This window comes from Panthera leo, chromosome A2 (assembly GCF_018350215.1).
Source record: "Panthera leo isolate Ple1 chromosome A2, P.leo_Ple1_pat1.1, whole genome shotgun sequence".
Taxonomy (NCBI): Eukaryota; Metazoa; Chordata; class Mammalia; order Carnivora; family Felidae; genus Panthera; species Panthera leo.
Genome location: NC_056680.1, coordinates 98,922,914 through 98,937,918, shown reverse-complemented (window position 1 = coordinate 98,937,918; position 15,005 = coordinate 98,922,914).

Below are 15,005 nucleotides of genomic sequence, written 5' to 3'. Positions count from 1 at the left end.
CTTGGGCCCGAGAGTTAAAAAGCGAGCATAGTGTTTCAGGATTTCAGTGCAGCAGTCCCAAACAGACAGGCAGGCGTCCAGGGCTCTCTTTGGGGCTGGGGTGAAAAAAAGGACGGGGGAGGGCAGGAGCTGGGAGGGCGGGCAGAAGCTGAGGGCGACAGGAACGCCCGCGCCCGCAGCTGGCTCCCACGCGCCGCTGTCTGCGGGGAACGTGAGGCTGGATAATGGAATTCAGGAGGCAGAGATCCTCCAAGAGCCAGCCACTGTCTTGTACAGATTTGTAGAGAAACCCTCACTGTAATTAAAACCGTACAGTCAGATTAATTCAATGTGTTGCTCGGCAGCGTTTTTAATAGTAAAAATCCGCTTTAAAATTGAATTAGGATCGAAGAAAATTTCTGCGAGACTCGCTGGATTTGCCAGCTTTCATTGAAGCCAGCCAGAGCTGGACTTCGGCGGTGGCTGCACAGTGTCGCCCCCTCCCCCTTCCGTGGTCCTAGACAGGGATGGGATGGGGGGAGGTGGGGGGTGGGGGCTTGATCAATACGGGGTGCCAGTTTGCGTGCGATTCTGGGAGGCCCGAGCCAGGCCCAGGAGGAACGCAGGGCCTGCGGTCACCCTTCTGATGGCCAGTTTTGAGATTATGCAGACTTTTGACACCCATGACGCCTTCTACCCGCCGTTTCGCGAAGTTCGAGGCTCAGGTAGGGTCCCGCGAAAGAAGATAGTTCTGCTGTATCTTGAAGCAATTTCCCACTGTGTGTTCCCGCGCTGGCAGAGGTTGGAGCCCTCCCTGTTTGGATGCTGGAGTGACTGGAGAAAGTTGTGGTTCTTTCCACTCACCCCCACCCATCCCCCTTTCACTTCTTGAAAGTCTTCCAAAAATTAAGAGTAATATTTCAAGCGCGCTGTCAAAATGTCTCCCAAGCTTTGATTTGGCTGGCCGCCCCCCTTTTTCTCCCTTCCACCCCTCATCCTTGCGTCTCGGTGGTTGCGAGATAAACGTTATTGTCATTCTTAAGGTTTCCCCTTTAAGGTTAGACACTTTGGAGCTGAAAACTTGCTCCAAAAATTCCTGGAAGAGGTGGCGGCTGAGTGCGAACCTAGAGGCTCTCACTTGAGACCCGCTGGAGTGCGGGGGGGGGGGGGGGGGGGGGGTGGAGGTGGGGAGGGGGGGGTGAGCGGTTAAGGGAGCTTGACCCGGCACTTTCCCGGAGAAAAACTGTTTTCAGGGGAGCAGAAATGGTCCCAGCTTCCTCCTCCCCCCACGGACTTTTCAGCGTGTGTGCGCGCGCGCACACACACCCCCACACCCCCACACACCCCACACCCACACACCCTGGGACGAAAACTCCCTAACGAGTTAGTCCCATCATCAGGCCTGAGAAAACAAAAACCGCTGTGGGTCCCTGCTCCTCCGGCAACATGTGCAGACGCTTTAATTGCCACAAATTGTCACTCTGTCCCCTTTTCATTTTCTCGCTCCTTCGTTTATTTTTAGTACACTTCAAATGCCTACACACATCCCTAGTAAGGAGAGCGCGGAGCAATTATTGCCTCTGCCTTCAGGGCCTGCTTTGCCAATCACTGAATGGGGATGGAGTAAACAGGGCGAAAAGCGAGGCGCGTTATTGGTCTTGCTTATTTCAGGTGGAGGGCGGTAAATAACTCTCCCTACTGCGCCACCCCCTTCTCGTTTCTTGGGTCCCAATTATCTAGAAGAAAGGAGATGCGCTTCCCTCCCTCCTCCTCCCCATCACATCCCACCCCATGTGAGCCGAGTTTTACTAGAATCCAGCAAACCCCGCCAGAATTGGCGGGTTCCTCGGAGAGTAGTTAGTAAAAGAGAATTCCACCGGGACCCAGCTCTTAATTCGGTATTGAATAGAAAGACGCGGCGTGTGCAGGCACCTTCCCTGCCCCCATGCTGGGAAATAGGGCCCTTTTTCTCTGAGGGCTACCCCGGTGATAGATGCCCCCAGGTAGGTGATAGAGAACCCGATAAGGGATCCTTCCCCGTCTAGAGAAGCTTTGAGGTTGGTTTGGAGGAGTTCTGGACAGTCTGTGAGAAGCTGTCCGATCAACATTGCTGTTGTTCTAAATATTAGCCAGGAATTCTTAAAGGAGAACTTTAAATTTCGAGACTGAAGTGTGGTCTTGAATGGTGTAGAGGTCGTCCTGTACCCAGCTCCTCTTCTCTGTTTTTCCTGGGATAGGCACAGCGGTGCCGGGTGGGGAGGGAGGCAGGTGTCTGTAGCAGCAGCCGAACGGGGTATCTGGCGTCCTACAGATGGATCCAAAACAAATCAGTGCGGGATTAACTTGTCTGTCTGCTGAATTGTCTGCAACTGCAAACACTGCGCCGGCCGCGCCTGCCCGGGCGGGTTCGGGTTACTCCGCGCGTCCTGGGCGCGCTGTCGCTACCATGTGCCGGCCTGGGCTGGCGGGCCGACCCGGGACCCGTCGGGCGCCCGGCCGGCTTGGCAGGACGTTTTAAAAGAACGCGGCGAGTATGAACTACTCCATTCTCACACACACCCCCTTCCTATTTCTTTTTTATGAAAACATTTACAAGAAATCTAATTTCAGATTGTGGAAGTAAATTTCATGCTAGGATATACTTTACAAAACATATAATCTTTCGGGCCGAAGACGTTTAATTAAAACCATACTCTGACAAGTTGAGTTTCAAAGCGAATTCACACCAGCGCAGAAGGCTAATTCATATTCAAGATGCAGCCTGTAGTCCGTGTTGTTTGAAAACGACAGCCAGGGCAATGCGTGCTCTATCTGCTCGCTATCTGCCCAAGGGCCGAAGGACTCCCAAAGGGTCCTGCGCTTCATCCAGAGCCCCCCAGGCTAAGCTGCTCTCCTGCGGACTGGCTAGGCTTAGCTGCCTGGTCTTGAGGAGATAGAGGAAAGCTCCTCGAGCACCTTTAGTGTCCTCAGAATAACTCCCACGGGATGGTAGGGGGGCGGGGGGGGGGGGAGGTTGTGAGGTGGGAGTGGTCCCAGACACCGGAGACTAATCCAGAGAGTAGGCAGGGGGCAGACCTGCAGTCTAGGCGCCTCAAGAAGAAGTAGTCCGGGTGGGAGAGAGTGCCAAGCCCCCTCGCCTCCTTATTGTTCCCTGATTGACCTGCTAGAGAAAAGGGAATCCCCTATCCTCCACCCCAAATCTTCATTCCTGAAGACCCAAAACGTGAAGGGGAAGTTTGTCCTGCTCCAGCTGATTTGTGGGCACCATCCTGAGTCCTCTAGGAGGAGGCAGCATTGGTTCCAGAAGCCTTCACAGTGTCAGTTGCATTCTTATAATCTTCCTCCCTCCCCTCCATTTTGCTGTTTCCCTTTAAATTGACCAGTCTCAACTCAAATAAGAGCAGTACAACCCCACATGGGAAGGATCTGCTCCCAGCTCAGCTGGTTTACTAAGAAGCCCTGATAGCACAAGGTGCTAATGGCCAGTCATGCCTGTTGGGATGGGCAGGAGCTAGTAGGTATCCTAAGGTCCACACTGATGGGAGACAAAGTGACTGCAAGATAGTTTGGGTTGGAGCTGAGGTTGCCTGTAAACTGCAATTCCAGACACTGAAGCTGTGGCCTCAGCTGGGTTCCAGGTCACTGTCCTCAGTCTACACCTCACTGTTCCCTTCCTCACTTCCAGCCTGCTGGTCTTTCCTTCTCTTAGAGGTGACAGTGAGTTGTCATTAAAGTTAGACCCCTGACTGCTCTGAAACCTGCCTCAAGAAAGAAGCTGGGATATGAATGAGACGTATGTTGGTTCAATTTTACTCCACATGGTCAAAAAGGTAAACTTCATATGGCAGCCACTCCCAACACAGGGAAGGAGGATTTTGCCTCAACTGGGGACAGTGAAATTATTGATTGGCTGATGGACTTTCTTTTAAGTCTGTATTTCCTTTCAAATACACCCTTATTTTCCATAAAGCACAAAGACAAGTCAGTTATAAGAAAAATCCTAAAGTCTAATGGTCAAGAAGGATTTAAAACAACGTGGCCATCTCATCTTGAAACCTCTTGATTTTATTGGGCCAATTTAAGAGAAAGCTTAATTTTTGCAAAGGCAATTCCAAACACAATCACGATAAAGTTCTCTCTCTCTCTCTCTCTCTCTCTCTCTCTCTCTCTCTCTCCAGAGACTACCAAGTGAGTATCTCCTTAGAAAACAGACATGGATGTTGGCAGCTAAATGCTTAACAGTATGTCATTTTAATACTTATTGGTCAAATAATATTGATCTTAGATTAACAAGTAAGACCTTGAAGTCCACTCTTTAGTGCCTTGCATTTTGGACGGTTGGGGTGCGACTCTCGTTCATATGCTCCAAAAAAAAAAAAAAGTTATAATTGTAGGCCTGGAGGGTGAGAAAGAAAGACCTTAGAGACAAACAGAGGCACTGCTGGAATGGTTTTAACATTGTTTGAGCTGAGCACTAAAAAGTGTGTACCTGACCAAATGCATTTGAAGCCTAATCCTATGTTGGAGACTTGTGAATTACACAAAAGGGGAGAGGAACTGCACATAATAATCCCCACCTGTTTTATTTCAGTGATATGAACAAGCAGTTTTCCTGTCACAGACAGGAGCGCTCTCAGGACTGTTGGAGGCCCATTTGTGGGCAGTAATTCTGGCATGGATATATGGTGGGAAGAGTACAGGGTGGTTGGTAACTGTCAGGGTGCTGCAGAGGGCAGGCAGCAGTGTTAGTGTGCAGAAGGGGCAGGATAGGTAATATTTCCCATCTGGCCCACCCCTTCTGCAGCCCCAGAGAATCAACCTCATAGTTTCCAGCTTCAGAGCTTGGGTGGAGGTGAGAGAGGCCCAGACAGGCAGGAGATTTATGTCATTTCTTTACCTTTCTAGTTCCCTCTGCCCTTCTTTAATTAGCCCCATTTCACAGATGTGGGAGGTAACACATGGACCTCAGTACATAGACCACTTTGGTGTCTGGGAAAGGGAGAAGGATGAAATGCAGGTGTTCTAGCTTCCCATCTCCCAGGCAACCCTGGGGGCTGGTGATGCGAATGGAGAAAGCGTTGGGTTTGGGGTTGGTTTCCCAAGACAGGCTCGCTTGTACACGGTAATGTTTCTGCTTCTGAGGCTCATTTGGTCAATGAGGTAGGTGGGATTTTCATGTGACAGACAAGGCTCGAGAGATTCAACTTCGGGCAAGTCTGAGGGTTCTGAAGGCAGCAGTCCCAGGATTTCTTGATTTCCCGCCAGTGTTCTTTGAACAGACTCCTTTCTCCAGTCTAATAACTTTCTCTTAAATTCTGAATACTTTAACCCTTGCTTGTAGTAAATGTATTTGTAGTTCTAAAATGTGTCTATTTCCCACAGAAATCTAGCGTGCGAAGGCGAGAATCGATACTAAAGTACTCTTTTTTATTTTTAAAATGGGTTTTAAAGGCCTATCGTGGGGGGAACCGAGTTGTCAATGTGACCCGGAGGCGCAGTGGAGATCGGGATTCTATTGGTTGCCACAGCGGGCCCGGGCACAGCCACAGCTGACTCACGTGTGAGCCTTATCATGCAAATCCGAAGGCTGGGCATGCGCACTGCATCTCGGGTGTGGGGGCGGGGGTACTCGCCTCCGTCTCTTAGTTGGGACCAAGACTTCCAGATGCGCAATAATTAGGTTTCCTCATTAAACAAAGGTCTCCCCATCATTCCCCTCCTCCCACCGTTCTCAGCCGCCGGAGCTCCTTACAAACCAAGCTGATTACCCGTCCCCCCGCACGCCCCAATCTCTGATACCCAGACTTCGGTCCACGGCTTCTATTTGTTAGGGTCTCCCCGAATTTTGGGGTCCTTTACATACCTCTCCATTATTCCCTTTCTTTGGGCCAACTTTAAAGGATATTAAGATCTGATTCTCTCTTCATTTTAGGTCCCCTCCCTCATCTCTCCTCAATTAAGAGAAAAAATTCCCCAGAGGTTGGTGCGACGGCAAGAGTACCAGCATCGCTGCTCCCCATTCTCTTTGGGGCTTCGGCCATCTCCCCCTCCCCCTCCCCACCCCACCCCCCACCCCCGGCCATGTGGATTTCAGTCCAAAGTGCAGGAGCGTTGGATGGACCAAGAACTCTATGGGCAGTAGAGCCGGTCACCAGTCAAGCCGGACGGCGCACTCCCAGGCACGAGCCCCGGCCGCTAAGAAGCCCAAGACCAGCACCTGCAAGCCCGCCTGCGTGGGTGGGCGGCTGCTCCGCGGCTTCCAGCCCCCACCTCTCAGGAGAAGCGCCTGACTCAGGGAACGCCTGCAGGGATGTCCTCTAAACCTCTCCAAGACCCCCAGTGAGGGCACGGAGACCCCAGAGATCCATCTCCTTGGAGCAGAATGGCCTTTTCTGGAAAGGGATCTCAGTGGGCGACAAATAGCCACCATTACGCTCTAAGCCTCCCGCGGGAAAGCTCCGAGTCTGGGCGCTGAGCTCTGGCAGACCCGCGTGCGGCGTCGCGCGGAGGACCGCGCCCACACGCGCTCCCGGAATCGCAGTGAGCTCATTCTCCCCGGTAGGAACGGGCATCGCTCCTCTGGCTTTCAATTACTCTCAGCTTACCTGCAGGGAGAGCAGACTTGTATTTTTCCTCCGAAAAACCTCTTACCCTCGATTCCCCCAGATTTCCCCTTCCCCCTCAACCGACCTTAGCCCAAAGAAGGGCGAGATAGCGGTTTGATTCTTTGATATGACACGAATAGTTGTTGCATCATGTAACTTCCTGCATCTTGGTTTTAATTTGCCGTGAACCAAACAAAGATATTTGCAATTTTAAAATAAGCACTCGATTTAATAAATGGGAACATTGTGCAGGGAAGACTATGCTCCCCCCCCCCCCCCCCCCAAGACGTTATTAGCTCTGACAGCATGCCGCTCAGGTTTGCGGAGAGGATTTTGTAAAGGGATGACAGACAGGAAGGCCAGCAATCATGGGCTCCTTGGGCTGAAGCTTTTTCTTTCTTTCTTTCTTTCTTTCTTTCTTCTTCTTCTTCTTTTTTTTTTTTTTATCAGAATGTTCTGTTCGATGCCATTTATCCTTGATGATAGAAAATTGCGCTGTTGCCAGGACGCTGCTGCTGCCGCTGAAATAGAGGGCAGGAGCCACATTTCCATTTTCCGGCTTGAAAGCTATTCAAATGAATTTGTGGAGAGGTGGGGGGAACGTCTAGCGATAAACAAATGAGAATAAATCGAGTTCCCCTTTCCATTCTCTCCTTTAAATGGGTACTCTTCATTTCCGATATAAAGATTTTTGTTCATCAGTGTTTAGGAATACCTGGGAGATAGTGTGAGCCAACGTATAATTTATTTTGATGTTCTTAAAGTGACTAACCACGTAAACATTTAAAAGGGATGCATGTCTAAACATATATAAAGTATAAGAACTATACATACATAGATCCCGTACATACATACCTTCACACAATTCCAAAATACAATGGAAGATCAACTCTTCAGCAGAGTTTCAATCGAATACAATTTGCAAGCAATGCTGGCTGTTGGTAGTTGTGGATTTCTTGTTAGTTGTGTATATGCAAGGATTGTTAGATGGGATCATTTTTTAAAGCCCTCCCCATATTATATATTTCAGAATGCTATCTAATTTTAGTACTCTGTGGGTCTTAACTGATTTAAACACCCTCCCCTCCAAAAAAAAAAAAAAAAAACCTGATGAAAGTCACCCTTTGTTATGTGCTTCTTTCAAGTTAATTTTCCAAATTTACCTTTAAAGTTTTCTAAGTTAGCAAATACAAGTCAAAAGAGTTGGTAAACCTTACTTATAACGAATTGAAGAGAGGCTGAAACCTGCACTTCCCTTCCTTAGAATTTCGATTTTCTGCTGGATTAAAAAGATCACATATTAATAGGAACTTAAGGAATCATGCCCAAAACATGAAGTTTTAAAAATGAGAGCTTAAAAAAATACAACCCATGAGAATATATACATACATATTAGCAATGTCTTGGCAGAAACTGTAAAACTTACAGGGCTCCCACTGCACTTTAATAAGTAACTTTTACTAAATTCTAACTCCTATATTTTGCAAAGTCAGACACCGGCGGTTAGAAATTTTTCAGCAATATAAAGTCCTTTAAAATACAGCGACTAATTGTACTTGAGTTTTCAGGTGGTCCTTTAAACTTCGGGAAAAAACACCCTGCAATATTTTAAAACTTAACATTTTTAAAATGAATTGTGGGTCTCTAACTACTATCCTTTTAGCTACAGGATGGTTTCCGAGTGATAGGCCACCGCTGTGCAAACCAGGGCTGCAGAAAGAATAATAGTGTAAAAATAGGGAATGAGAGGGGGAGGGTGGGTGGGCTGATACTGATGTTGGGAGCTTTTCCAACAGAATTTTCGGGCTGAGTCCCTCAGCCAGCCAAGATTCCTAGTTACCGATTCCGGAATAATCCCTGTTCAACGGAAAATTTCCTTGTTAACAAATTAGCATGATAATGAGAAAACAATTATCAACACAGCCAGCTGTAGCTAAATAAAGCAAGGACAGTCCAGTTTGCTAGTGTTTGTTGTGATTAAAACAACTGGAGGTGAGCGTAGCGTGTTTAGGCACTGAGAGAGATTCCTCCTCCCTTATCTTGGCCCTGGGAATTGTATTCCGGACAAAAAGCTTCACCAGCGGGCTGCTTATCCAGTTGAGGCAATTCACCGGGTTCCTTGTTGAATTCCCTCTCCAGGTGGGAGCTCGGGGCAGGCAGCGGGAGTCCGGCGCCGCCAGGACGCAGAAGCGAAAGTTTGAGCTCTCGGGCGGGGCTGCAAGGACTGCAGCAGAGGAGACCCCTGGCCTCGCACTCCTGGCCCTGGAGACAGCCTGACTCCAAGCTCCCCGCCGCTCCGCAGGGGACAGGCGTATTGGACGTTACGCAAAAGGAGGTGGAACCTCCATGGGTGTCAGGGCGGGGATACGCGTGGGAAGGCCCCTGGGTCCCCGCCTTTGGGTCCTATCTAGACCTTTATCCCCAGCGTGTCATGAGGTGTCTTCTTCTTGCGCCACTTTTTGGGCTTTGGCCACGTAGCCTCCAGCTGGGTTTGGAGAGACTTGGTGAAAGGGGGAAAAATGGTCTTCGAGCACTAACCTAAAGGAACTTGGAAGAGCGAACAAGACGAAGGTGCTCGCAGGAAAAAGCAGGGCTTAGCTTAGCAGTGAATGGGCTATTGGAGTTGGGGACTTCTTGTTGTGCGAGTGTCTTTGTGTGGCTAGGCGTGCAGAGTTGCGGAGAAGGTGAGTTTGGGGTGGAATTACGTAAACCAAGAGTGGAGACCGTGGGGTCACATCCCTGACTGAGAGAACCTCCGCCCCTACCCGCGCAATCCGGTTCTCCTCTGCTGTACCGAGTCCCTAAAAACTGCAGCGCCCTCTTCTAGGCAATGCAGCTGAAATCACAGTCAGGTTTGGCGGAGGGGGGCTTTCTCTACCCCTCCAAGAGGTGTATACATTAAGCATTAAAAACGAGAGTGATTTTTCCTTCACCTTCGGAGATCCCAGGAATATAAGACTTGCCTTTTTTTCTCAGGAGAACAACGAGCACCTCTGAAAGGCTGCAGAAACACTCTTTAGGGGTTCCGGCATCCAGGAATGTCACACGCGGTGGAAATACAAAAGCTCATTTTGATATTTTGGAAGACTTTCCCTTCTTTTAAATCCTCTGCATAAATGTCTGGTTGTAACGCGGAAGGGCTTTAGTGTGAAAACATGCAGGGTTCCATTCTCTTATTATGTGTACTAGCAGCTGCAAAACATTCCCAATGAGCTAGAAGGTCATTGTGGAGACTTATTAATATGACATTTAGTGCTGGCCTCATCAATTAGCCAAAAGCCTTGCCCCAGAAAATGAGAAAAGAGAAAGCAGAGGTGTTTAAAAATGCAAAGGACTTTAAATTCTGCATTGCTTCCCAAATCCCAAATAACTTTTCATAGTTATCCTTTGGACTGTTCACCCACCACATTCCTATTCTGTTTCCCCTGTGTTCCAGGGCTGCATCTCCACTTATTTCCGAAGTCTCCAGAGCTCTGAGATGTGCAGGGCAAACAGTAAAGAATCACATTAATCCTGCTTTGATCTCCAAAGGGAGATCGTAGCAAAAATGAGGTCACCACACAGATAGGCACTGCTGTGAAAAGGAGCCCCCTCCCCTTTCTCTCTCTCTTTCTTCTTTCTTTCCTTTGTGTGTGTGTGTTTCTATAAGATATCTTTCTTGGCTTCAGGACATCCACTGCTAGTTGGCAAACTGGAAAGTGTCAGTGTGAACTATAACTTTTTATTTAAAAGCTCAAGGATTAAGCATCTTAGATGGAGCCATTTTTTTGTCTTACAGATCTAGATACTGGAGTGTATGTACTCCTCTTGTCTACCTGGTTATCTACATAAATACATTGGACCACTTTCCAAATGCATGCCCCAAACACAACCTCCACAGGAACTTAAATGCCTGAAAAAAAGTTATTATTTCCTCTGCCTATCTTTACCCCTGCATCCTGTAGGCATAGAATAAGAGTAGTTAATCTGCTTAGATAATTTAAGACTTAAATATTAGAAGGACTATATTGACAATTTCAAAATTTGAGTCTGAGTGCTTTGGCTAAGCAAAGCTTAGGGGATGACAGATGTGATAAAAGAACTGCCAAAAACTAGACTTTATTAAAACTGAAAAAGTATGATGTTTTTGTGGCTTTGAAAGAAATGATTGTTATAGTGCTCACTCAATCCAAATGTGTCCCTAAACAAACAACTATAGGGTATTTTATTTTATACTACCTGATATTTATACACACAATACAGTATTTCACTCTGCTTGCATATGCACACACACATTCTAGTGCTTTTCAAACCACCTCCCATATATATATAAATACAGTTAATCAGTATAGTTAGTATAGCTGAGCTACGTACTCAACACGAGTGATGTGTACATAATCATAAACATTTGTGCTATGTGCACATCCTTCCCCTCATTTCTCAATTTTTTGTCAGCGCATCAACATCATATAGCAAGAAGCTGCTTATGAAGCTGTAGCTGCTGTCCAGCTTTTTTCAGAACTTGTTGAATGGGAGGAATACCTGCAGATATCTGAATGTGTTTTTAAAAAATGCTATTCTGTTTTACATCATCCCTATTAGAGTTGATTTTCATTTAATCTCGGTGGGCCAGCCTCCATGGCAGCCCAATTCACACTGACACGGAGGCTACCCAAATGCTTCTTCTCCCCATAGGACAGAGTGCACTAAGCTGCTTTGCTTCAAATATGTCCTTTTAAGGTGATTTTAGACAACCAGTTTGGGAACAGCTTGGAAGGTGGACTACCATGGAAAGAGAGCGATCAGGAAGGAAGAAAGCAAAGAGAGAAAGCAGGTGAAGGAAAAAAAAAAAAAAACAACCCATGAGTGATTACTTAGGCTGAGAAACCTTTTGTGGCCATAGATCCTATCCTGTGAATTGCTGAGTTTATTTTCAAACTCAGTGTCTGTTCTCACCTTAGTGGCCTCCCTTTTCCTTGATCCATTCCTCTAAATATGCTACCAGTAAGATCAGCTTCTGGAGAATTTGTAGTGGAAACTACCAAAATATTTTTTATAGGATGCTGGGGATATTTTATCGGATATAGATACATAAAGCACAGTGTTAAGCCTCTTAGGAATCCTCATCTTGGTGATATTTAACTGCAGAACGTTATTGTCATGTTCCTATGAGGTGATTTGTGTGTTGTTACTTGTGACTTAACCTGCCTCTACAGTTTATTTTATAAACTAACTTTACACATATTTTCTCTCTAGAAAAGCAACAATGTTTGATACCTGTTGGTCCTTAATGATGGAAATAAGCATTACATCTTAATTAGCTTTAGTTTTGCTAAAAATTCTAATTTCTTCAATCTGCTCTTTTCCTTTCACCAGAATCCGAAGGGCCTAGTATATCGTATGTGTGTAAGGAGAGGAGAGAATAGGCCTCCTTGTCTTTTTAATTAAAGTTTATGCAGCTTGTAGAAAGTAGTAATTTTCTAGAAAATTAGATCATTTTAGATCACTGTAGTTATACTCTACTATTTTAACCATGGTTCTAAGCAAATCTTGCCCTTTAAAAACCTTCAATTATAAAGAAAGAATACTGAAGAAGTACTCTGAATTTAAATTATTCAGATTTAGCAATCTGACCCTACCTCCATGAGAGTAGTTATAAATGAAGTATTCTACAATGTATGCATGGCATGACAGCCCAAGTTGGTTTCTACACAGCATATCAGAGTGACCGACAGCAGTTCCCATCTCTGCTTGTTGGAAATGGTATTACTCTTACCTCTGTCCTAATTCTAGGGGTTATGATTCACATGCACAAAGGGACTTCTTAAGTCACTGTTCTTTTTCTCAAGTTGGAAGTCAGATTTAACCAGAAAGCAATCAAGGTATTGGACTATAGGATTAAAAAAAAAAAAAAGGATTACTTTAAGTATATTCACCTAAGATTTTTAGAGGTCTCCTATTGCCTATAAAGCAAAGACAAACTCCATTTGGGGTTTGGGGCATTCCTGTGGAGGCTTAGAGCTTAGAGGTGAGGATCTTGGGTTCTCGAGTCAAACTGCTACATAATCTTGAGCAAATTATATTTCTTCTCTGAGTCCTCAGTTTTCTTTTTGTACAACTAGAATGACAATAGAACTGACTTATTTGGTAATGGTGGAATTAAATGAGATAAATGACTGTAAAATCCTTAGTAAGGTGCTTTGTGAAAAGTACTAGCTAATGCTTACCATTAACATTAATATAATGCTTAACAAGGCCTTTTGGTTTCTCCTTCTGCATCTCCTTCTGCTATTCCCTTATTCTAGAAAGCCCTCCCTGGCTCATTGTGCACGAGGCTATGTTCTCAGCTCTCCAGCTTTGCTCAAGTAATAACCCTCCAAAAGTCTTCTCTGATGCTTGAAATTAGGTGTCTGTCTTTATGACTACATAGCACCCACTGCTTATTTCTTTTATAGTATTTGTAGTTTTGTGGGGTTTTTTGTCATTGTTGCTTTATTAACCTGTGTCTCCCTAAGTAGACAATAAGCTGTGGTGTAAGTGCCATGTAATATTTATCTTCCGTTTTCAGTGCTTATAACTGAACCTGATGGATAGTAAATACTTAATATATGTATGTTGGATGAATAAATACTCAAACTTTCTGTTTTGTTTGCATTTATAACTAAGTTGTAGTTAGATGGATTCTTCTACATTTAGTTTACTTAGTGTGCCTCAAGGAGAGTATTCAAAGAGACCTATCGTTCCCATAAGTAACATTATGAAGAGTTTTGGTTATGGGCTCTGTAATGAATTGTTGGTGTTTTCAAGACAAAATATCTTCAGCTAGCTTCTCAATTTAATTGAAGAGCTCATGAACAAGTTGGGTTTACCTGTGAAATCCTTAGACATTTGACCATACTATTCAATGTATGGCTTTTGTATATTCCTTGGATAGTGATTTAGATTATCTACATGATTATCTACATGAGTGTTCATAGTTAAGTTTCAACTATCACAATGTGCTGGACAACTGGATTGCAATTAATCCAATTGTGCCACTGGTTTAAGGGACATATATATATATGTAAAAGTCATTAACAGAGATTGCATGGATCATAAGTATCTTCAAAAGACCATTTAGGCTTATTTGACTGACATCTTGGGTTCATACAACTCTAGAACAGAAATACAGAGAAACCTTCATTACAGCAGGCTAATTTGAGGGAAGGTCAGTATATACCATAATATGTCAGAATTAGAGAATACTGTGTGTAACCTACCATATAGAAAATATTTGCTCAGTTCATGATCTCACAGTTTGTGAGATCGAGCCCAATGTCAGGCTCTGACCTGACAGCATGGAACATGCTTGGGATTGTCTCCCTGTCTCTCTGTACACCACCCCCCCTTGCCTATGTGCTCTCTCTCTCTCTCTCTCTCTCTCTCTCTCTCTCTCTCAAAATACATAAATAAACATTAAAAAATATATTAGGAAATATTTACATAATCCAGGGACCAATATTCTGTAGCCAACACCTTATAACTTGGGTCTGCTTTAAAGAGTAGGCCAGGATTCTTTGTAATCGTTTCATTAATTGTCAGAAACAGTTATTACTGGAGTGTTTGAAAGCAGTTTGTTTTCTTAAGATTAATCACCCCCTGCAAAGCTCACTTAATTAGATTTGTTAACTCTCTCACTTCCACCAAAGGAAAAGTTCAGTCAATTCCCCATCTTGGAATTACCAAATGTTTCAAAGGCTCAGGTCTAAATTAACTAGATTTTCCTGGAACAACTTAATAAATATATGAGTTATGTGATAATAATGATGATTCCTACTGTTCTGTTCATGTAAACCATAATTGATTTTATAATTTTTCTCTCTCCCCCTTGAAAATAAAATGAAGCAATACAAAATTTAAAAATAAATTCATATCATTGTGAGAACAATAGAATTTCCATTGATGATGAAGAAATACTATGCTCTTCAAACTAAAGAACGAAGTAAATATTTTAATTTGATTGCAGGTCGAATGAATGAGTCTCACAGAAGCTGCAAGAAAATCTTGGGAAAGGTCATGTGGTCTATTTTCTTGCACTCAGGCAGGGCACTCCTCTGCCATCACAGAGTCAACATTACTCAAAACCTAGTACAGCTCTAACCCTGCACTTACATGTTCCCATGAGGCATTTCATTTCCTGGCTCAGACAAAGGAGGTCAAAGAAAGGAAAGGAATGGAGAAACAGGAATTTGTATTTTGCAACTGGCATAAGACAATACAGAGTATGGGATCCTAAGATTAGGAAACTGTAGATAACTAGTCAGGGAAGTGGTAAAGTTTGCTGTGCAAATGGATCTTTGCATTTCTGCCACCTCTTTTGTGGCACTTCCCATTTATATGTGCCCCACATCTTTCCATGAAGGCTTTGAAGCAGCTTTAATAACTGACATGTAAAACAAAATG